This window comes from Lycorma delicatula, chromosome 6 (genome assembly GCF_047948215.1).
Source record: "Lycorma delicatula isolate Av1 chromosome 6, ASM4794821v1, whole genome shotgun sequence".
NCBI classification, from domain to species: Eukaryota; Metazoa; Arthropoda; class Insecta; order Hemiptera; family Fulgoridae; genus Lycorma; species Lycorma delicatula.
The window spans coordinates 24,952,989-24,979,486 of NC_134460.1; the positions used below are offsets into that span (position 1 = coordinate 24,952,989).

Sequence of the window (26,498 nt, forward strand, 5' to 3'; positions counted from 1 at the left end):
GACCATGTCCTTTATGTTTGTCCCCGGTACGAGGCTGAACGTACCAAAGTTGTTACGAAGCTCGAGAGAGTGAATTCCTTTCTTGATCATTGAGTCAACTGGAAGACTCGTGCAGCAGAACGGCTGAAGGGGTATAGTAATGTAGCATCCCGGGTGGCAGGGACCGCCTGGGCAGTTGATTGGCTAGAGGTGGGCGTTTTGGTATCAGCCACGGTCAGTTAGAAATTGTGGTGATTATACAAAATGTTAGCTGTCGGCGGAACGATGACTACACTGCCGAGGGTATGGGTTACCATGCAGCCGTGAGGTGTAGCGGCATCTCGACGATGGTAGTAGTGAAAGTAAATGTCACGCGGGTCTCTGCGATGTAGCTGAGTGGGAGTAGGAGGTCTATCCGCCTCTCCCTTGTAGACCAGTTTGGAGTCCACAAATGAAACCAAGTCAGGGGTATGAACTGAAAGTCTGAGTTCACTAAGGGAATTAGGAATAAATTTTGTTGTTGCGAACAACATTTTTGGTAGTATGTTATTTGTTCTATTGCCTCGATTATTATGAAACATTTGCGCACAAATTGGCTCTGTAAAATGTAGTACTAGGCGCGGGGGCTTCCGCGAATCGGTTAGCTATTTCAGTGGGCAACGATATAGGATATTCAGGATGTCCGGATGAGGCCTGGAGCGAAGACAAAAGCTGAGTTTAAAAGTCATCGATGTAAATGTCTACCTAGGCATTTACATCAATGTAAATGCACCAATGTTAGTGCCTCGGTAGACATTTACATAGGTGGCATCCCAACGAGGCCTGGCTTATTACTATGAGATGTAAAATGTTATAGGGCGAAAAACGACTCCCGTTAAAGCCCATCAGGGCTAGGAACGAAGGGGGATGGCGACCGGAAGCGTCACAAGGTGTCTTCCCCTACGGGGTTGGGATGCTGGAACAGGGCCCGGGAACGGCATAGCCGGGCCGTGTCCCTGACCTTAGCGGTTAGAGGAAGAGGCAAGATGAGAATAAGGAAAAGATCCGGAACCGGTGAGCCCACCTGCCATACCCGACGTACTGCCCACAGGCGGAGAGACTCCTTAGAGTCACAAAGTTACTCCCTTAAGCTAAAAAAAAAAGAAAAAAAAAGCAAATTTATTTGGAATATCAGTTTAGAGTTTAAATTTACTTTTATGTTTTTGATAATTGGTAATCACTTCTGGTAAATAGTTCTATTTTTCTCAGAAATGACCTTGGAAGGTATTAATCGTAAATGTTCCTTGTTTTTAATAGATAACAGATACTCTTAATGACTAAAACTACGTGAGGGTAGAAAATGAGAGTTTATTGGACTTTTTTATTGTTTTTTGTGAAAAGTACTTTACTTATCTCCTTACACGGGTTGTATATCTGGGAAATCTTGATACTCAAAATAATTAAAAAAGCTTTTAAAGATGAAACTAAAGTTTTCTAAATTTTTTATTTTGCTGGATGATTTAATTCACTAACGAAGCTTTGAAAAGCTTGTACGTGGGAATATGGATATGGAATATTTTTTAGCGTTTAAAAAAAAATGTATGCCTGACTGCCCGTTCGATCCCGGGACCCCCGCATGGAAGGCCGAGACGCTACCATTCCGCTATGGTGATAGGAGGGGACAGATTTTAATGCTGTTGTCTTTTAGTAATCGAGCAATTTTTATTTTTTATTAACGTGATACTATTAAAAAAATGTTATTTAACTCAAACAATTACCCATTTATATATGTACCGTACGTTACAACTAAATGAACTATCCAGGGTCAGGAATTTAGATTTATTATCTATTTAATACTAAAAAGAGATTTTCTGGTAAGAGTTCTGAAAAGAATTTCTTATTGGCTTTAATTTTTGATTCTTGAAATTTGTTATTTAACTTAACGATTATATGATAAAATGTTTAAAATAACAGGTGTAATTCACTTTTAGAACTTTAAAAACCATTTTTTATGAGAGTTATTAAATATATAATATTATTTTATTTTTAACGAAAGTTTTAATACAAATCTATCGTAAGGTTGAAAATCGCAGAAAAATATTTTAGTAAAAGGTATTTCTCATTTCTTTTAAATTAAAAAATAATTATCCGAAAAGTTTTATTTATTTCATGTATGAATAATTAAATATAAAAAATTGGCAACGTTGAAATTTTCCGGCATTAGCTTTAAAATTAATCAATAACTTGAAAACAAAAAACTATAATAATTATTAATATTTTCAAAAAAACTTTTGCAAAATCGCACCCCCTCAAAAAAAAAAAAATGATCTAAATAACTAGCGGCTAAGTGGGTATACTGCCTCAATAGTATCCCCTCGCATCACAAGGATCGCTAGTGTAGCACTGACGTACAGCTGTTATTTTCGTTTGCTATGTTGACATCACAGGTGAGCGGTAAAATTAAATAAATGAATAATATTTAAAGTGTAAAAAAGTATTTAAAGTGATTGCTAGTACCGCTACACCCGCGCGATGGTAATCGGGCGCTCATTAGTTACAACTATTGAATTAAATAAACGAAAAATATATTATATGTAAATAAACTGATAAATATTTGTGTGTGTAGGCCTTGCATCAAAAAAAAAACCGCGTGTCGGAGAAATCCTACAACTGTTGTCAGTTTTTTTTATCTTTTTATACTATTTATTTTTATATTATTTTTTATTTACGTACTTATTTTCTTATCAAAATAAAAATTATTAAATATAATATTCTGTGACGTTTTATTAACTAATTGGTAAACATTTTTACACAAATTTTATCTTATACGCGGTATAATATACGAAATATAAAATTTTGTTAAAAGCTGTTGTAAATTAAAATATTTTAAGGTATTTTAAAAAATGATCATTATAATTTGTTTTTTAATATAAAATTTACCCTATGAAAAAAAGCTGAAACCCTCTCTGACGAGGTTTCATTTAGGAAAAAATAATGTTTCTAGTAATTTATGGTCATTCTATTTTACGGGGCACAAGTTTATTACCACCAAATCATATAATAAAGTTTTAAAAATGTTCTCAATGATAATCTTCATTTAAAAAAATAAAAATAAAAATTAAGTCCATAGATTGGAACAGTACAATTTTTTTTTTTTAAATTGTTGAACTACTATGTTAAGGATGGGGTCGAATTGTCCCGTCATATAAGATTATTTTAACTCTATTTGCATCATTTATAGAAAAATATTTTTAAAATAATCTTTATTCAAGAGGTTTGTATATGAGTTACACAAACCGCTTTTAAATCAATAATTAAAAAGCTGGCAAAGAATTGCATGACTTTCCGGCTATTAATAATAAAATTAAAAGAGTAGAGAAAATAAAAACCTCAGATATATATACATATATAAAAGCTGACAACACAGTTGTAGGACTTTCCCGTCACGCGGTTTTTTTCTGATGCACGGCTTACATACAACTTAATTTAAAATATTTATCATTTTATTAAAATCAATATTTTTTGCTTATTTAATTCAATGATTCTAACTAAAGAGCGCCCGAATACCTTATTTCATTCTAGCGGGTGTGGCAGTGCTAGCGGCCAATTAAAATAAATTTATATACTTAAATATTATTCATTTATTTAATTCTAACGCTCACCTGTGGCGTCACAACATAGCGGACGCCTACAGCAGTAGTCCGGCTACTAAGTGGGGTGAGTAGTGAGGGGCGGGCTGGGTTAAGACCTCACTTTGATGGGGAACAAATTTGTGGATCCAACGAGATGCTAATAGAAGAAACTGCAACGAAAAAGACCCACTTCTTCTCCCGTCTTCTTCTCCCGTTAAAGCCCAACAGCGCTTGAAACAGAGGGGAGGGTGTGGCGACAGGAAACGTCACAAGATTCCTCTAAGGGGTTTGGATGTACTGCCTTCTACAACGTTTAAAAATAATTATATTTTGGAGTGGGGGTACAATTTAGCAAAATAAATTTTTAAACAAAAGATTTTTTTTATAATTGTTCACAAAATTTTTTTTTTTATAAATGCAACGAAAATCACTCCTTGTACTGCCTTCTATAACTCTTCAAAATTAAAACCATTTTTTGGGGTAGGGGTGAAATTTAGAAAAAAATTTATTTTACAAAACTTGTTTATTAATATTCACAAAATTATGAAAAAAAAACATAACCTTAATAAGCAAAATCTGGAGACGATTTCATTTTTCCCCCTGTATCCCTAATCCCCTTACCTTTTGAATTGAAAATTTATTAGCATCAATGCCCCTATTATAGATCTACTACAGCCAATTTTGGTGAAAATCGGTCAAGTACTTCTAAAGATATAAAGCGATTTACACGCCAATATACATGCATACTTACGCATACTTTGTCGCGGAAATTTTAATGCCATTTTTCGGTTTTATTGGATCCTTAGGAGTCAATTCGTTAAGATTCGGTGAAAACCGGACACGCCCAATTTTGATCGATCACCATACTTTCCCTTCTATATATATAGCTTCGCTATAGCTGATATATAGACGGGAACGTAATATATATATATATAAAGTATATATATATATATATATATATATATATATATATTACTTTTTAAAGGTGTGGAATACACTTTAAGAAAAATCGATTGAAAAATATTCATATATAGGTTAAGCTTAACAAATTTTCTTAATTAAATTTTTCTCTAAATCTACTAATATAAGAAAAAAAAATTACAAAAAAAATTTCTACATATTAGGTCCGGAATCTATAATTTAAAAAAATTGTTTCATGATCTCCCTATTAAATAGCTATTCTAGCTATATTCGCCGGGAAAATAATATTTACAAAAGTAATTTTTTGTAGGGGGTCATAGTGAGCAAGATTTCTAGATTATTTTCTTTTTTGTATTTTTAATTTATAAATATCAAAAGTCAAAAAATAAAAAGTTCGGAACGGTAATATTTTAACCAGTTTTAGTTTTATCGGTCTAAGTTTAATTTCTGTAAGTTGTAAGTCTTAATTTCTGTATTTTACGCATCTACACGTGAAATTATAAAATCAAGATCTTCGATTAATAATTTATAATAATTGTCAAGCTTTTAAAAAGAATTAAGAAAACCTGATGTGAAAACATACAAAAATTTGTTTTTTATGTTACAAGTTAGGTAACTGGTTTGTTGCACTTAGTTATTTATTTCTATTCTGTGCCAATCTCAGTCTCATTAGCCTTATACCACATCCTCAATTTCAAGTGAAGTTTTATCTTGTGTACTACCCGTAATTTCACTGAAGAATTTATATGATTTATCTTTATACTCGTGTAATACTTTTTATTTTTATTTTTATTTTTTTGGAAAAGTAAAAAATTCAAGAGGGTCAGTAGATTTAAATAATTGTTAGTATTTTAATTAAAGTTAAGAATGACTCAACCAACAAGTTTAATAATGTTCTGACATGATACATAATGTTGCTCCATAAGTAGAGTTTATCTGACAGCTACCGGTAACTCCAGCGAAGAATGTTTTGCTAATTAGTAGCTTCGAAAATTCTTTAGAAAAAAGAATACCCGTACAATAAAGATGAGTCATTTGTTATTTAGTAATTATTTTTTAACTAGAGTGAGTTTTTATATTTATCAAGATCTAGTCGGTAATAATATATAATATACATTACAGTTAATATCCTTTAATAGTTAGGAGTAACTTAGAAAAAAAATCCTGATGTTTTTACGGTGAAAAGCAATTTTTATAACATAAAAGAGATGACATCACGCCCTTTTCTCTTGTCTTATTTTGTTTATTATAGTATGTATGTGTAATCCAACCTGTTTCGTTCTGAACGCGCAAGGGTTTTGTTGCGTCCGGGAGAGCAGTGTGCGCGGTGGATTGTTAGATGGTTTGTAAGAATAGGTCGGTAGAATGAGCGGGGTGTAATAGTGGGGAGCCAAGTAGCAGTCAGTGGGATGTTGTAGGGGCCCCTCTTTCACCTCCTACGCACGGTTATACCCCCACTCTTTAACCGTGTACGCTAGACGGGCTCAGTCACTCGCTCTGTGTTTGGCTGGTTAAAACTGTCTTGTAGTAGTGTTGTACGATTCGTCGTAGTAGACCAAAGCGTGCCAGTAGCAGTGTCGTTGTTTGGTACCGGTGTTAGTCGTTCCTACTCTGTTGTTAAAAAATCAGTTGGACTCTGTCGATTGTTTTTACTTTTGTTTTCCGCGATTAATGTAAGATAATAACGCTATTACATGTAAATTGTAATTGAATTATATTATTTGTTGTTAAATTTATCTAATAGGATATTCTGTTCCCTGACTTGTATTTGAACTTCACTTTATTGTTTCAATTAAACGCTATACAGCAGGTGAGTTTTATATCGAGTATATATAATCTAAACCTCTGAATAGCATTCTCTTTATATATTTTTTCTATTTAGTTAATAATTTTAACAAATTTATATATATTTTTATTATATAAAGTCGCTTTGTTTTATGTAGATCTGCCAGGAAAATAATTAAAACGTCTATTTTTCTTTCATAATCATAATCTTAAAAATGTAACATATTTGGTTATGAAAGTGCTTAAATTCGTTTTATTCACTTTCTATGAATTAATTGAATTTTAGTTATTTTTATTTATCATTACTTTCTGTAATTTAGTGGTTTTATGCATTTATCCGTTACTTTTATTATAATCTTTTAACCTCAAAGATGATAAGAGTATGTTAATTACATCCTTACGTACTCATATTAAAATCTAGTCGTTTCCTTTAATAAAGCCTGCTTATATATATATATATATATATATATATATATATATATATATATATATATATATATATATATATATATAATTTCAATACTGAACTTAAATTTATAATCAAGTATACTTTATTTATTTATTTTATAAATGAATAATCCTAGTACCTATCTGTATTCGTTTTATCTGTTTATGTAGCATCTATGATTAAAATAAAATAATTGTCTTAAGAAAAAAAACAATATTTGTTTTTATCAAATCAGACAAAACTATTTCAGCGTTTACTGAATACTATTAATACTATTTCAGCGAGTTACCACAAAAAACCTGTTTCTAAAATACACGACAATCTTTCGATAATTTTTTTTCTTTAGTAACAACAGGTTGACGCCTATTTCATAATGAAAGATGAATTTTGTAGAGTATGAAAAAAGCCAAGCCTTATCCAGGGGACTCGAACCAGAACCATTGAAAATCAAATTTTTTATAATTAATTCCTCTGTCCACGAGTCTTTTTATAAACTAGTTAAATAAACCCAATTTTGTTCATAATCGTTTAATATACTATTAAAAGTTTTCAAAAAATGCTTCCTTTTATTAATATTTTCTATTGATGTAGTGTAATTATTGATAATTTTACGTATTTGGATAAATTATTTCATATAATTATTTTTTATTTTTTTGTAATAATATGAATTATAACAAAAAAACTCGTCTTTATTATTTATTAATTTTGTGGTTTTTTTTTTAATGGTTTTTGTTTTGTTGGAAAGCTTAAAACTATATCAATGTATTCTAGATGCGTAATTTTGTGTGTCAAGAACCTACATCCATTCGGTCTGGTAGTATTTCATTACTACTAATTTAGTTTTATTACACATTTATTTAATTATAAACATTTGATTTACAATTTGAACATACAAATTGATTTAATTATGATGGTATAATAATTTTATGGTATTCTCGACCTATCTCTTGTAACCAGAGTAATCATCGGTGGTTTAAATTTTAATATTTAAATGGATAGAATTGTTCGGATTAAACCGAATGAAATTAAGTTAAATTTTTGTAATAAAATAGCAATTAAAGTATAAAATATTTTTAATAAAATAATTTTTTTATGAGCTGGAGGTGGATAGGCTTAGTTTGAATTTGAGCTAACATAAAATAGCCTATTTGTTTCATTAATGAACGATTAAATAAGTCATGAATAATGCTGGAACAGAAACAAATTTTTTTTATATAAAAATATTAAAAAAATTAAAAATTCTTAATTAATCTGATATTACACTCTAGTCTTTGATAGACAAATTTAGTTGGTTGTAGTTAAACATTTTACTTTGGTTTATTATGTAATTTTTATTCTCAGAGTTTCTCCAGCAAGCAACCATACATTATTTATTTTTTATATATCGGGCAACTTTAAGTTTTTAATTGTTAGAGGTAGCGTCTCGGCCTTAATCCAGATGTCCCGGGTTCGAATTCCGGTTAGGCATGGCATTGTTCATACACTACAAAGATTATATTTCATATTCCTACACAAGCTTCGAGTTTCTGTAGTGAATTTCATCAAGCAAAAAAAAATAAAATAACAAAAATGAAATAAAGATATGTAGCATATAAAATTTTTCTATTTTGAAAAAAATTACTATTATTCAGATTCTTTTGTCGAACATTTTATTATTATATATTTTGGAATTTTTATTTTTAGTGTATAGGGTAACCTACCGACTATCTACTTGCACTTAGTATAAACATTTTGATTCGATGAGGACACTGTAATTAGGAAAGGAAGGGCGTTGTCCTTGAAAAAATAATCCAGTTATAGTTTGTTAATTGGCGAGGGGGCTTGGTTGTTATATATATATTTTTGTACTTATTATTCTAGTAAAGTTGGTACATATATTTCTTCTTTATCTGTCTATTATTTTATTAATTATAAACAGTATTTTAATCCAAACAATATTCATATTTATGTTAAGGTAATCTTTTTAACCTTTTTGTTATATTTTCCTTGTATGTTTTTTGAGAAATCCAATTTTTATTATTATAGAATTTTTTACGTCTAGTATATGCTAATTAATTTAATAACTAGCTGTTGTATATAATAAATTAATTTTGTCATGTTCGTTTACGTTAATAGAGATGAATTTATTGTGTTACTATTTATAAATATATAGTAATTATTTTAACTCGTTATACGTATTGTAACTGCTTTCGAACACAATTTTTTTTAAAAATTGAAATTAAATATCTCATATAATATATTATTAAAAATTTCTCGTCGTAATTTTTAATTCTACATGAGGGAATAAATAAAAAATGTTTAAAAATATTGATATTTAATAATTAAATATTAATTAATGTTCCTTTGCAGATAAAAGCAACTTCTTTTTATCCTTTCTTATACTTTTATCAAACTCGCTAACTGTTACGCCAATTAGCGAAATTTTGAGGTGATATTAAGTATTTTATTTTAATATGTAAAAGTTGTTTTTATAAATTGAAAATTATATTAAAACTACATAAAGGAACCATATTATAATTTTTTGATTATATAAATAGAACAAATGAATGAAAAACTTGAACTTATTTTTACTTTACCAGGCTCATTCATTTTATTGACTTCAATTTTAATAATTATAAAAAAACCTTTTTACATGTTAAACACCTTGACCTTTGTTATGCTGTATTTTCTTAAATTCCTTTTTGAAATGAAGTTACATCTTTTCCTGCTACTCAATATTTACTATACATAGCTGGAGCGTTGAAATCCACAATTATTAGCGTAAAATTAATCTTTTCAAATTTTATATTTGATGCGTCTACTTTTTAAGTTACTTGCTAATACTAGATTCGTTAATGCTCAGGTCTTTTTTTTTTATCAGCACTTGCCGATAATAAAATGAAAAAGTAACAATTACTCAGCTTGCGACATGACATTCATAATGCGTTCATCGTACAGTAGGTGTTTAAATATTGTACAGATATATTAAGCAATTAACGTGAACCTCTAATAACTTCTTATTGATGAAAAATTATTACTAGTGGTTTGTTTGCGGATTGGCAGAGGATTAGCGTTTCCCTTCCCCTGCGGTAGATAACCAGAGACTCGGTGATAAAAGTTCTTACAACTAACTCTCCACAAAAATTCTGTTGCTGCATTTAATTAACTATTTATTACGGCTATGACAATCCTTAGGTAAAGCAAGATACACGTATACAATCTACACCAACAAGAAATGCAACTGTTTATGGAATTAGTGTTAAGAAAGCTACATTTAATTAGTTTTCGACTACATTGCGTGTTTGTCTCTTAATAGGCTTTCAAAATGTTATCATTTAATTATATTATAATGCAATTTTAACCAAGTGTGGTGTACAAATCGATTTCTCTGTGATCTACTAGCTGGTATGTAAACCCTGTTTGATACCAGTTCGATAATGTTGAACGATTAAATTAAATCTCTTGTACACTGTCTGTTACTTTGAGTAAAAGGGGAAGCATAGTTCCAGAATTTGGTGTTGCTCAAGGGACTTAAAGCTGTGATTAACTGGATAGTTTACATTTAAATTTCAACAGTATAACTCGAAAACTATCAAACCTTAAAATTTAAATAAAATCCTTTCAAATAGTTGGATAGTTTGTCACCAGTTTGATTTTAAACACATTTATCGACCTTTTCTTGTTCGCCAATATACACTGCTTGTCCATCTTTATTTATTAACAAACGATATATTTTCTTATTGCGTTATTATTTCTCGAAAAGTTCAGCAAAAAATATGCTTGGCAAAAAATAAATGTTATTGAGTGTCTTTTAAAAGAATAGTTTAAGAAAATAGTTTAACTAATTTTTAATGAAATGATAACACCAAAATTTTATGGATATTTTAGGGTTTTAACTGGAATTATACAATCGATTAGAGCTATTTCCTTTTTATTTATATATGTTTGGATTTGCCAAGCTTCGTGGAGGAGTCGTTACATGTTCTCTTAACTGGAGGTTTCGACTTCAAACACCCTATTCGATAAGGGTCTTTTTCACACGATACAAATGTTTTCCCTCTTGTAAATTAGTATCAGGAGACCTATCCGTTCTCCTAAAAAAAGATAAAAATGGACTAAAAAGATCTATATATGTCTTATATAATTGAAAAATACGTGAAGACTTGTATACGATTCCGATCTAACAATAGTTAAATCCATTGTTATTGCTACAATGCTGGTAAACAATTATTTCATTGAAGTATAGACACTTTACGTATTCGTCAACAGAAATAATGTTACATTAAAACAAATGTATGAGCGGGCCCAACGTTGGAAGTACAATGTGCGTAAAAAAAATCAACAAAAAAATACACTACGACGTAAAAATAATGCTTTTTCAATTTTTCTTTAAATTTCAACTTAGTTTACTCGATGAAATAAGTTGAAAATTAAGGGTTTTAAGTTCATTTTTTTATTTTCTATTTGGTGCGAATTCTATAATAAAATTTATAGAAAAATGAAAAGTGCCTTTTTTAAGGTTTTTATAGTTTATTTTTAAAAAATCTAAATTTTAAATTGAAATTTGATGTGCTTCATTCAAAAAACGTATTAATTTTCTATTTTTAAACTTTTACGTTTATATTTTTTAATTTCCATAATTTTAATAAATTATTTTGTTCCTGGGATATTATTATTTATATATAGATATTTTAATCTGAATGAAAAAAGTTTTTAATTTAGTGATAATTTGTTTTTTTTTTAATCCTGCCTCCCGGAACCAGACCCGCAATTAAGCATTAACACGGTTCCGGGAGGTGCCTTTGCCTCCCACTTCTAGTCACCAGATAAGGGAAACGCCAGGCTCCTATGCCGTTCCCGACCTCCATCATCCAGCAAATGGGGCACGGTCCTTTGTGTTTTGCCCCTAACGAGGGCACCCCGAAGGGGCGGTCTCGCTGGGAATCAGTCTTTTAGCTCAGGGACTTGAGAGTCCCCGCACTTCATCAACATCGCCCCCTGCGAATGGCAGCTCCGTACGAAGCTGTCTCTAACCCCCTCGCTTCCCGATCTTTCATTTGAATTATTTCCGACAAAATCCACGACATTGTAGAAATCCACCGGAGTGTGTAACATCGTTCCAACGATGGTACCTACCTCGAGATGTTGTAAATCCTCGTAGTGCACGGGGTCCCGTCTTCTGCTTCTTTGATAAGCTCTCCTGGCCCATGAACGCTTGTGTAACATGACGAGTTCGACACTCCGCCAATAAAAGTGTCTTCTTCTCGGGTGGGTGTAAGACACCCGAAAAAGCCTACACTCGTCCGCTTACTATTTCTGCAAACTCCTCAGGAGACTCAACTCCAATCAGGCAGCCGCCAATCTTCCGGGAGAACTTGATGTAGCCTACCCAAGAGGTGACTAACCTTGCCGGAGGGTCAATCCTGAGACTTGTTAGTGAACCAAACCTGAGCCTATAATCTGATAGACATTCCTCCTCCAGCAGCTTCCAGTTACTATAGCCGCCAACATAATCCTCCGTAACAAATGCCAAGTCTATGGCCGATCTCGATTCTCCCCCTTGGAACGTATCGTCTTTTCTGTTAATGAGACCCAGCAGACTCATCCGTTCACTCAGCTGAAGCCCCCTAATTTACGTTACTCGACCAGCAAATTCGGGAGACTTGGCGTTAAAATCCCCTACCACCAGTAAGCTCCTGCTCTTATTTCTGGTGACTTCTTCACCCAGATAGTCCAAGAAGGTAAGGAGATCCTCTTTGTCGTTGGGCGAATGGTAGCATCTGTACACCACATAGCCAGCAGGTCAGCTCACACTAAGCCTCTCTTAGCTCCCCAGCCGCTGGTACACTAACCGATGGGAACCCAATGGCCGCTACAGATGTCTGATCCACCATCCAACGAGGTCCCCCCACCATGCCTTGTTCGGTTCAAACACCAGGATCACGTCTACTGCCTCTCGCTGAGCCACCTCTCAGCACAGGTCCATGACCTGTCTACACCTGTTGGCATTGAATTGGAGGAACCTTGGAGGACCAACGCAACGCGACATACCTCACCCTTCCAGCACCGAAAACACCTGTACCCCCCCCCCCCTCTGATGTATGCACTGCTGTGGACCCAGCCGATTTTTATGCGTTCATCCGTCAGCTTCTTAGCCGCACGCTGGTTAGTAATGACCATGGCATTTGTGTGTGCCTCACTGAAGTTATCTTGAAGTCCTCTGAGTCCCCAACTACTTGCTTCACCGCACACCGTATCTCCTGTTCAGAGGAGTCTTGTTCTATGTCTTGAATATGGACGACTGACCTTTCACCTCCCCTCGATTTGTAAGTAACCTGGAGATCAGTTGCCATACTACACAGAGTCCCTCTCAACTCCTCTGCCTTCTACACCCCTTTAATCCAAATACAGAGCTCTTCTACAGTCCCCTTCCTGATTGAGAGGACCTCATCGGCCTCCTCCTTCAATACGGTGTCTTTCATTGTTTTCAGCGTACGTCTACCGGCCGCCTTTACCACGATTGTGTGGCTCAGCCACCACCGGCGTCGACGATCTCCGGTACTTTAACCTCTAAAACGGCAGCACTCCGTTGGGGAGGGAGAAGAACGCTGACCAGGTCCCCTGGTCTCCCAAAGACGTACAAGACCAACCGTTCAATACAGTGTCATTATACAATATAATGTTTATAAAAAGGAAAATTTGGCTGTAAATCTAAATTTACCTTAAAATATTTAAAACAGAATTTTTCTAAAAATGTGAAATTTGATAAAATTCTATTTTAGTTTTATGTAGAACTTATTCTTTTATTTGTTTTTAATTAATATTTTATTAATTTTTATAAAATTGTGTATTTATAATAATTTTAATTAATTTTTATAAAATTATTGGAAAATATAATAGTAATTTATTAAGGTAGGTATGTAAAATTACGATTTGACGGGAAAAAAATCATAACATTTATTGATTTCAGTTAAAAAAAAAATGAAAAATTAATTTTAACAATTAATTGCGACATTTATTTTAAAATGAATTTTTTAATTATTTCATTTCATACTGCAAATTACTGAAACTTTTTTAAAAATATATATCATTATTAGTGAGTTTTAAACTAATACAAAATTTAATGAAAAAAATAAAATATAGTTAATTTTTCAATACGATTTTTGCTACTAGTTGCAATAAAGCAAAACTTCCGTTTTAAAAAGTTTAGTTGAAATTAATTTACGAAAATCTACAAAAATAATATTTGATTTATAAATTGTATCTCCATACGTATTTATTTTAAAATTGAACATGTATTACAAATTCTCTTTACAATTTTATTTCTTCTTCATCAGTGTTCTTCTTTTTCTTTCTAATTAGATGAACATACCGCTATAATTTTTAGTTTTCTCTGTTCACCAATTCATATTCCTAAAAATGATGCTGCTTTCCCAGTTACCAAATGAATTCTTTTCATAAAATAAATCGCTAATTTAGTTCCAAAATTGAACTAATTTATTATTGCTTCGGGAGTAGTTGTTTCAACCGTTCAACAACACCCTATGCATACTTTTAAAATTATTTATAATAAATATCTTTATTATAAAACCTCTCAAGGGTTGACATTCTCTTTATTATAACGTTTTTTTTTTTGTTTTTTTAGTTTTTTTTTAAGGATCCTATTAAACTGAAAATTTAATTTTATAGTTTCAATTTGAAGTAATCGTCAGAATCTTTTATAAGTTTAAAAAAATAAATGCTATGTTTTATTGCTAGGAAATTTTTTTTTTTTTTAAATTAAGACAAAGTAATGAAATATGTCACAAGGAGAATAGTAAGGAATTCAAATAAAAAAACTGAAGAACAAAGTATTCCAGACATAGTAGAATTTTTTATTTAAAAATAAAGTTTTAAATAATTGATGAAGAAGACAGTTTTGCGTATGCAAGGACAGCTTTCATATAAGAAAGGACGTCTGATGGTATGAAATATAGATCAGAAAATTTAAAATAAAATTCTTAAAAAAATATTTTATGAATCATGACGAAATATTTTATGAATCATAACGCTTAGGGTAATGAAAGGTAGAGAATATAATAGAATAGAAGCTTTTGAAATGTGTTGTTAGAATAGAATGTTGAAAATAAGATGGGATGATAAAATTCAAATGAAGAGATCTAAAGACGAACAAAAAGGAAAGAAATTCGTAACGGATTCTTGTAAAATGACAACTTCGGTTAATTTATCATTTATTCAGACATCCAGCTTTATTTAATTTGCCAATAGTGGGATGTGTAGAAAATAAAAACTGTTAAAGAAGTGTTGACTAAGATAGAAATATATATAACAGTTAACTGGGGGATGTTAGGATGTAGTAAATATATAGGGGTGCTCTGGTGTCGGAACGTCGTTCCGACAACTCCCTTTTTGGGAAATAAAAAAGTTTGCTTTCACATAAAAATTTGTTTTAACTGAATCCGAAAAAAAATTTAAAATAAATTAGACTAAAATAAGTAATAAAATATAATATAATAATATAAACTAACATAATATAATAAATAATAATATAACTAATATAATAAAAATATTTAATATAAACGTTTAATTATAATAAAAAAGTTTAATATAAACTAATATATGTAATAAAAAATATTAACTTAATCTAAATTAGTTGGGCTACTGCTAATTCATATTTACGCTGTTTTATTAGAGCATCTTTGTTTATAGAATTCTTTAAGGACTTTTCCTACCCGACAACTGTTGAAGAAGTCCAGTTCCACAATGCCGATGTTCTCCGGTGAATGTCGACACATACCAAATACGTCGGTGAAAGACCGAAATAAATGCTTATAAATGCTTATTTATAAGCATTATAAATAAGCAGTCCGAATACATTCGGACTTTCGCCGGTATATGTCGACAAACATATAAGCTCTGGTTGGGGGTCGAAAAGATAACTAGAAATTTAAAAAAAATTACAAAAATGAATTGGCATTCTCTAATTTCGGTCTTTCACGGTAAAATATATGTAGAAATAATAATATCCCAGGAGCACAATAATTTATTAAAATTATGGTCATTAAAATAAATAAACATCAAAGTTTTTTTTTCGGTTGAAAACACACCCAAGGCAACCAGTTCGGAAATTAAGGATAGTATATTTCAGTGTTTCTGATATCTTTAAGCATCGTGCCACTTGGAATGCGGCCACCTGTTGCCAATCTCTCCCAATGTCCGGGGCCAGCCTGCGGGTTGCTTCCGCAATAGGTCCTTCCTCCCAATTCTTCCTAGATTCGGTGAGGACCATACAGCCATCCTCATCAAGTTTCGGGAAACTGTAGTTGAGTCCCACTTTTTGGAAATCTTCTGTGTTCCATTTCATTCTGATGACTTCCTGTAGGTCATCCGGGTCACCCGATATCAGTTCAGTAATAACGATTATACTTCAACATCAAAGTTTAAGAAAAAGAAAACCTTTCTTGAAGCAGTTCCCAACTCCGTAGGGGAAGACATCCACCCACCTTTTGACGCTTCCGGTCCCTCCCCCGATCTTAGCCCTGATGGACTTTAACGGGAGTCCTCTTTCGCCCTCTAACTTTTTACATCTCATAGTAATAAGCCTGGCCTCGTTCGGATGTCACCGATGTAAATGCCTCGGTAGACACTTACATCGGTGACTTTTAAATTCAGTTTTTTCTTCGCTGCAGGCCTCATCCGGACATCTTGAATGTCCTACATCGTTGCCCTCTGAACTAGCTAACCGAGTTCGCGGAAGCACGAACCCCGCACCTAGTTCAACTTTTACTAAGCCAGTTTCTTGTAAATGTCTCATATTCGAGGCAGATTAATAATAACTTACCACCAAAAATGTTCGCAACAAGAAAATTTAGTTCTAGTTCCCTTAGTGAACTCAAAGTTTGGTTCATACCCCTGACTTGGTTTCTGTATGGACTCCGGTCTGGTCTACCAAGGAGACGCGGACAGACCTCCTACTCCCACTCAGCTCCATCACAGAGACCCGCCTGACATTTACTTTACTTACTACCATTATCGAGATGCCGTTACACCTCACGGCTGCATGGGAATCCATGCCCTTCTTGAAGTACAACAAATTTCAATTTTAAAATTATGATTTTTAGAAAATCTACTTAAAAAAATTTATAAAATACACTTTTTCTGAAGAAATAATTCTCTAAAAATCTAATTTACTCAAAAATCTAGAAGTTGAAGGGTATTTGATATGAAAAGGATAAGTTTTGCTTCTTTCAATGTAAATATCGAGATGAATGTGCATTTTTCATAACATAGTTATGTGCCATCCGCCTCTGGCTGTGGACCATATTATTGTGGTTTGGTATAATACACCTTTGTAAATATATTAAAGTTAAAGGTTGTAAAACAAAAAAAAAAATTTTGTATTTGTTAGCCCTCTCCCTTATTTGAATTTAATTTCTTAGAAACGATTTGCAGAAGTTCGGTATAATTATATATTAATTTATTTGATGTGTAATAATTTTTAACATCTACCGGTAATTTAAAAAAAAAAATGTTCAATTCAAAGTCCAGATTATCAACTTTTGAAATATTCATAATATGAACTTCTTATTGATATATTATTCAGTTTAATTCAATAATAAAAAAAACCGTTATCATTTGTCTTAAAAATTTAATACGGAAGCTTTATATTTAAATACATACAAGGATATACATATATGAGTGCCCAAGGTTCAGAATTATTTTGAATTAATTTTGTTATAATTTATTTTAATTGACCTTTACAAGGAAGTTTTATTTTAGGTGATTCAAAGATTATAAAGCCTTTCACTTATTTATAGGTGGCCCTTAAACCTAAAAATCATGATTCGTTAATAACATGAGAATTATCTTAGAGAAATTGAGCTATAATACTTTTAATTACATCTTTACATCTTCGTAATATTCCTTATTTTGGAATACAAAAATAGTTAAAAAATATTTTTAAAAATTTGTTTGGTATTACAAACTTGAAGCTTGCTTTCTTCTTGAAAACTATTTCGTCAATCTTTTGTAATTTTTACTACATAATTAAGTAAAATTATGCAAGTAATATTTTATCTTTTATTGCAATATGTAATTCTTTATTATTCTCTCTTCTCTCTCTTTTAAATATTCTCGCATTTAGAAGGAAATTAAATTCTATAATCTTTGTCATTTCTTTTAATGTTGAACGTTTTTTTGAGAGGTAAAATCTTACGGTTCCTTAATAAAATTGAAAATTTAGTTTACTAAGCATTTGGAACCATTGGTATTAATACAATTGTATAAAATAAAGTTCCATTTACCAACAATTTTAAAAGTATATATCAGAGTACTTTCGGAGCCGTTACTCCATCATCAGGGATTACCCAAAAGATGTTAATTCAAATTCAAATGTATAACTGTATTTAAATTAAAATTGTTACGTTCATAATAGTCGGTCGTCAACAAATAAAATTAATTCGTACGTCAATAAGACTGTAACGTCATGTTCGTAAGATGTTTGCGACTATTACGTTGACGTACAATTTAATTTTATTTCTTGACTGCCGACTATTATGAACGTAACAATTTTAATTTAAATGCAATTATACGTTTGAATTTGAATTAATATCTTTTGAGAAATTCCTGATGGTGGAGTAACGGCTCCGAAAGTACTCTGATATATACTTTTAAAATTGTTGGTAAATGGAACTTTATTCTATACAATTGAAAATTCTTGGAGGAATACGAAAATATTAATGAATAAATTTTTAAAATATTTTCAACAGAAATAAAATTACCTGTAACGTAAATTTAAACATCTAGCTTAATTAAGTAAATGGTTAAATCTTATCCTAATATCTTACACTAAAAACACGTTTTGAGTCCTCAAAATTAGAAAACAATTCTTACATATAGTTTTGTTACAAAGATTTTTAGTGGCTTTTTCTTATGTGAAAATAACACTTTTGGGTAAACCGGGTTACCACTTACTTGTTTTTAATATTAAATAAATTATATTTTCAATAATCACTGATTCATTTCGTAAAATTGTGATATTCTAACCGCTATAGATGTAATAAGTTAAAGTATTATCATTATCATGTAGAATTATCATTATGTGAACATGATTCTACTTCTAAAAATCCAGAATCAAAAAAGAAGATTGGATAAATGGAGATATGGAGACTTCTTGAATCCAATATGAATTATTAAAAAAACTTCCACACGTCGAATAATTGTAAGGATGGAAAATGATTTTCCTTAAAGAGTTTGCTCCTGTGTACAGCTGTAGCGTATTCTGATAATTTCAAAATCATTGATCAGAAATATGTTGATCCTGAATTAAGATACTGCGATCTTTAAAGAGATTTTTTAAACGGGATGAATGCCACTTCTTTGATTGGAGTAATTTGTCGTGTTTCGCAGTCCCTATTTAGGTAGATTATTCCTGCTCCTAAATATTCTTTCTGTGTTTTTGAGTGTTTCTACCTACTAATTTATATTTGTTGTTGGGTACTGCTAATTTATATTTATGCTGTTTTATAAGTGCATCTTTGTTTATAGATCTCTTCAAGCTTCTTTTCCCAACCCGACGGCTGTACAAGTAAGTTCAACACTAATGTTATGCCTCATATTCTGTCTATCATTACTTCTATTTCCCGAGGAACTGTAGATAAAATGGTTATTAATTTTTTGAAGAGAGATTCCTGAAATATTTATTTTGTGAAAGCTTGTCTTTTTCACTATTTATTTTCTTTTTTAAGTGCTTGTAATGAACTGTGGGTTTAGGTAGAATCTTACTAACCCATCGGGTTGGTGTAGTGCTGAACGCGTCTTCCCAAATCAGCTGATTTGGAAGTTGAAATTTCCAGCGTTGAAGTCCTAGTAAAGTCAGTTATTTTTACACGGATTTGAATAATAGATCGTGGATACCGGTGTTCTTTGGTGGTTGGATTTAAATTAACTACACATCTCAGGAGTGGTCGAACTGAGGCTGTACAACTACACTTCATTTACACTCGTACATATTATCATCTGAAGTGTTATCTGAACGGTAATTACCGGAGGCTAAACAGTAAAAAAAGAAGGTAGATTCTTACTAATCATTGCTGGGGTTGTGATTATCTATTTTAGTTACATTATGCTTCTTAATTTTTGTGTGGTTAAGTGGAGGAAGTCTTTCTGTAAACCTGTTCGGTGATTGTGTAAAAATCTCGACCTGGGCAAGTGCTTCTGGATTAAAGGCGGATCTTTCTAATACTGTATGTTATATGCGCCACCCTTCTCTATTTGTTTTCTATGATAAAATTAATAAAACTATTGTAATCGCATATATAGCAAGAAATGCACAGAAACGCACTAAGACGAGAAAAAATATTATTTATTAGAGATACTAAATCTATTTTATTTACTTCATACTTTTATTAATATAAAAAGCATTTAAATTGGAATGACGATATCGTCGACTACATTCTTGTATGATACTCGTGTGCAGATTAGCCTGTTATGATGACTGTCAATTATTTTTTTTTTATTTTAATATCGTCGAGATGTCGACTATCGGATGACCTTCCGATGAGTGGAAACGACCTCCATAAACGAGGTGGTACTGAACTTCCAACGGCATAGTTCGTGTGGTATCCAAGCAGTGTTTAAGCGAATGTTGCCAGTGAAATGCTTTCATATCATTCATTATTATTCTTATTCATACCGAATCGATTAGGTTTATGTTATTTTTTACGTTACGTATATATTATTTTTATAGCGTAATAAATTAATAGTATGATATTTAGATTATCATATAGCCTACATTAAACTGTATAATTTCTATTATCCGTGAATCATAGCTGTTATTCAGATAACTGAATTGTTGCAAAAAAATTTTTAATTCCTGTTTCAAATATGTACGATGTACGAGCATGTATTTTTTTAAAAATAAAATTTACTGTAATTATTATTAATTAAAATAATAATCTCCCAGAATCTAATGTTGTGGGCCTTTAAATTATTTAAACGAATAAGGCACAAACCATAACTGTCATCCCAGTTCATCACAGACATTTTTTGTGGTCTTAACCAAAGAAATTATTGTAGATGACCACGTATGAAATTTATGACACCTCTAAAAGTGGGTTCACCATTCTAAAAACAATAAGCATCTCATTCTAGCATTATTAAGGAAAGTAAAGAGTGAGGTGTTTTCCTTCTCCATTTGGGCTAAACATGTTGCACAACGAATTGCCAAACCTTTGAAAAATGAAGATGTTTATTTCTAAAGTGACATCATCAATTTCTTTATAAAAAAATAATAGCTCTGTAATGAATATCATTAAAGCGACTTTGACTATGGTGGTCGCTATGAAAGATAGTTCTTCTGTTTAAAATACTATTGTATCTCATTTAAAACAAATTCGCACAATAAAACTAAAGGTATGTCGTAAACTTCGATTACTTTTGCGTTAACTGGATTCAGCCGATTTAATTACCGTCATTTGTTTGAAAATTAGGGTCGTAAAAAGCGGAAAATTCACGATTTTTTGCACTATTTTTAAAACTTCAACTTTGAATTAATATAAAATCAAAAGCGATTGAGATAAAAAGTTTTTACTTTTGGAGGTAGATTAAACGATCGTTTCTAAATAATTATAATTAAAATTTAGTACAAAACTATTATTATTTAAGCGTACAGGTCGTTTCAAGTAAAACCATCACATTTCGGCTAATATTAGGTGTAGAAAAAAATTTCCCTATATATCAGCCATTAATTTCGTTGAATTCTTATTTGTAGAGTTTAAATTAATAAAAATTCGCGTTTTATGGTGAGGATCATTACAGGATCATAAAAATCGATTTAAAAACGTGGCAGTATATGATAGCCTGTACCGTCTCAGCGACCGGTCGGTACAATCTCAATAACTAACCTGTTTGTGTTATATTCATGAATCCTTTACACTACTGCATGCATTTATGAGTATTTATGTTAATTAATTATATTATACGTAAATAAATTATTACAATTATGTGTACATTTCAAGCCGTGCATGAAATAAAAAACAGGGCCTTACTTAGGTTTATAAAACAAATAATAAAATGATAATAAAAATAATGAAATTGTTACGAAACACGGTTGTTTTTAACCGTGTTTTCTTTGTTTAATTATTATTTTTATTGTTTGAATACTGATGATGCCTAACAGAATTAAATGTATTCCCCTGTTCATGGATGAGAGATTGTTGTGTAATAGCAGATAATGTTATAGTAGAATGAATCATAACTTCCAGAATTCATTGTTACTACATGTTACTGTTTTGTTTTCTCGTATTATGTTATTGTATATTAGTATAAATTAATTGCAATGTCAATCTTTAGTCGGATGGTTTCATTAAGCCCTCAGCTGTGATATCTAATAAACTAGTTGAATTTTTGATTTATATATGTTCAGTTCGTGTCGGTTTCTTAGCGAATTTATTTAAGGGTGCCGCGATATGTCATACAGTTTAGAATAATATGTTAATTTACGGTTTTTTGTCGGGTTATAAGAAAGATTATTTGTTTTTAGTAATTTTTCTGCGACTATCTTGAACGAGATGGAAACACTTTTTTCCAGTCAACGTGGCCGTACAATTATTTATTCAACGTTGTTCATCAAAGATGACTTTGATTTAGAACACAATTATAAGTTATATATGGCCGAAAAAAGCTATTAATTAATTAAATCTTTGTTATCGTTCAGATTCTAAACTCATTTGACACCTCCATAATATGATTATTATTAATCATTAATGTACAACTTTTCTTAAAAAATATTTTAACTTATTCCTAAAACAATAGCAATTCCACCATTACCATATCAGAAACAACTGTTTTCGTATAACAAAGAATATGCCGGTCTCCGTGGCGCGAGTGGTAGCGTCTTTGCTTTTCATCGGAAGTCTCGGGTTCGAATCCCGGTGAGGCATGGCATTTTCGCACGCAACAAATCGTTCATCTTATCCTCTGAAGCAATTCCTAACGGTGGTCCGGAGATTTAACAGGGGGAAAGAATAATAACTCAAATCAATATATTAGAAGGAAGCCTTATTATGTTTCCGTTTCCTTTTTTAAAACTTTTGTCACGAATTTATTTGAAATAATATTAAACGATTTCTTTTACAGAACAAAATTGCTTTACATTTTAATTTACTAATATTTCATGATTTAGATTTTTAATTATTAAAATGACTGGGGACTTAGTTATGGTTTACTGGAATTATGCTGTCCTACAGGTTGAACCCTTGTGCATTCAAGCTAAATGCTTTCCTTTTTTTTATCATCTACTCATTGCTGACTTGATTTCTTTAATTAGTATTATCATATATTAATCGAAATAAAAATTTATTTATTTGTTTTTATTCTGTTGTCAACTCAAAGTACTGGCTTTCCAATACTTTTTGTAGTTCACATCTTGCGTACATTTTGTTTTTTTTTTTCGTTAATTTGTTTATTTATTAATTTAAAATGTATTTCATTCATCTTTTTATTATAATGCGTTATTGGGTTTATTTTTTGTATTAATATTGCGTGTTTATCTAAAAATATCATTTACGTTTTTCTTTAATCTATTAAAGAAAAGTTTTATGCTCAGGAGTCACTCCTGAACATAAAACGATGGGATTATTAAACAGTTAATTGTTTTCATTACTAGTACTGATGTGGACACCACATGACTTCCTTGTACGCTTATTAGTAGTAGTAGTACGATCACTTTACAATGCAAATATGTTCGTATTTATATAATAATAATTCAAATTACTTTTGTTTTGATTTTTTAATGTTTATATTTTTGAGTTTTGCGAATTTGTTATTGGTTGCATACCCTTATTATTATTATTATTAGTAATTGGTTTTAGTACTTAGTTTTTTTAATAATTTGTTCAGTTGAAACCAATGGACGGGGGGGGGGCTCGCGTATAGGCACTGTGGAACTGCAGCACTCCCTATATCCACTTGATATTATCGATAACATTTAATATAATGAGTCCTTTTTTGTTTAATTCTTTCTTTATACTTGTACAATATGTAATCCTTAAACTTAATGTTAGTATCCATTCCCCATTTTATGAAAAAGATACAAAACTCTTTGTATAGAACTGTGCGCTTTTCAGTTCCAGCGGCGTCATGTTTAGCTGTTGTGCGCATGCGCACATAGGAAGCTGCTCGTGAGGCTGCGAGGGAGAGAGAGCACTGTCGCTCCCGCAGTTCCGACCCTGGCGTGCTGGTCGAAGGTAGTTTTTTTTTACTCTGCGTGTGTATGGAACGTTCCTTGTTCGTTACCTTTTCTAATTTAGTCGGTGGAAGGAATATGAAAGTGGTTTAGTTGTTTTTTCAGTAGTGATCAGATGATGGCGTAATGCAAGGCTCTTTGATTCCCAAATCTGTCCAAAAATACGCTGGAAGGGCGAAAGAGAAGGTAATTAGTAAAAACTAATTATGTATTTGTTTCTTTGTACATAGAAATTTAAATTAAGCACCAGTGGACTATAGTGTTTTTAAGCGTATATTTTGTTAAGTTATTATGTAACAATATTAAAATATATTATCTGTATTGACGTTTTATTATTTATTCGGTTAAACTGAATATTTAAACTGCTTAAAAACCGTGTGCCGTATTTTTGAATGTGTAGAATTAGATTGTTATCCTTAACCAGCTATTCTATTTGATTCATTTTTTTTCGGTTGTTTTATTTTATAGAAAACTTTAATCATGGCCTTGAAAAGGCCCAGAAAAAAATCTTTTTGGAGCAGCACTCCCCCACTAATATTAGCTACGAGCCGCTACTGGTTAAAACAGTTAGAAAAAAATCTATTTTTTTAAATTACGTTTTTTTTGTCCTATACAAAAAACTGATGTCTAGTTGCAAGTGATCCGTCTTTTCTTCCCAGAGATTATATGTGCTATTTGCGAAAAACAGAGTTTACTTTTCTTTGTGCTATTACGTACGAAATGGTAGAGTACAATATGCCGCAGTATATCTTTTATACCGTCCTACACGATATACATACACGGTTTTACGCCTCCACATCTTTAAAACCCGTAGCGTATTGTGTAATGTCGTATATATGCATTCATATTATGTTCAACACATATATACATAAATACAGTGAGGTTGTGTTGTAAGTATATACGTTTCATGTAAGTAGGATTCATTGTTCGGTTCAGTCTGTGTAATAGCTGAGAATAAAGGAATAACCAACTACCACGCCCAGTCGTTGTTGACCATTCGACCTCTGTCCTCGTCCTCCACATTGAAAGGATTCACTACATTTGCGATGATACCCGTTCAAGTAACGATGTGATGTCATTTTATGTTACATTTTAATTGGGCTTATATTTATAAATTAATATCGGTTAAATGCATCTGTATGGTTTGTTGTAAAAATTAAAAAAAAAAATCTTCTTTTTTTTTTGTTAAACCTTAAAAGATTCCTTTCGGCACGCTGGAAGGCGGAGGTAGATTTCATGCTGCTAAGTAGGGGATAAAAAAAACTTTCCGCCTTAAAGTTAAGAAAAAACTTTAAATTTACTCAATACGATACATGTAAAAAAAGTTTCACGTGTTTAGCATACGACAAGCCCCATCTTCTTACAATTCCAGCAACATTTTGGTCATCCCTTGCGGTAAGGGTTGGTCTTATCAAAACTTGTTTCAGACAAAGGTTTTGGGTAATGTTTAGAGGACTAACGACCACTTTATACCGATTCAATGTAATTGGATGGATACAAATTGTAATCGATACCATGATTTAACTTCCGGAAAATTTCGACATATCTTCGTGTTTCACATACCCCAGAACCCAAAACCACCATCAGTTCAAACGTTAATATATATACACACACACACACATATATATATATATATATATATATGTCGGAGAATAAAGTACAGTGGAGTATCTTCCGACAAAACGATGAGAATATTCTTTAGAATATCTGTATTTTTAGTAGTTTTAAGAAATGTACTATTACTTGTAATATTTTGTAAAATAAGGTTTAAATTGTTTTATTGCGGTAGGCTTAGGCCTAGGTAGGCACATGGTTGTCAACGTAGTCGGGATCCCAGGACGATAGGGGTATCATAAAATTAATAAGGAAAAGGAAATATGCAGTAGGCATATTATTTGAGAATATTGAGAAAAGGCAGTCTTGCTTTGGAACCCAGATCGAACAGACGTCCTGGTGATCGCGAATTCGTTATTTCCCTGAGCCTCGGTCTATCGCAAGTTGTTTTAATATTATTTGAATTCTAAATTAAATTAATCTTATATTATAATTCGTGTACTACTGAGTTATTGATAAGTGATAATTATCATTTGTAATTATTTCATTGTACGAGTTATCTACTCATTTTTATTAATTGAACTTTATTATAATCTTATATATTCTCCACTTGTAATAATAAAAATGAGTGAAACACAAAACGTTGAATCCCTGACAAATCTCCTCGCCTCTCCGACATATATATATATATATATATATATATATATATGTATGTATAAATTACGGCAGTTATCGTGTCCACGATAACTGCCATAATTTTGCGTCAATCACTTTCAAATTGATATATAAAATATAACGACCCAAAATCTCGGTCGAGTTCGTTAATGGAAAAAATCAGACCATCGGTGTGGAAATGGCAGGGCTTTTTCGAACATACAAATATCGCTATAACTTTCTTATCAATTAAAATATCGAATTCGTTCAAAGTTCCCACTATTCTTTGAATAAGGGCCTAAAACTTATTTAAGTAAAGTTT

At 31.4% G+C, this 26,498-nt stretch overlaps 1 protein-coding gene across 3 annotated transcripts in view; it reads left to right on the forward strand.

The window, feature by feature from the left end:
• Positions 1–6,027: 6,027 nt before the first annotated feature.
• The window catches only part of LOC142326756 (uncharacterized), a 288,474-nt gene continuing 268,003 nt past the window's right edge, over positions 6,028–26,498 (forward strand). For 2 of the 3 annotated variants that reach the window (XM_075369440.1, XM_075369441.1), the window contains exon 1: positions 6,028–6,321. The gene's annotated coding sequence lies outside the window, so the exon portion shown is untranslated. The remainder of the gene's footprint in view (positions 6,322–26,498) is intronic. The other variant, XM_075369442.1, reaches the window with a different exon arrangement.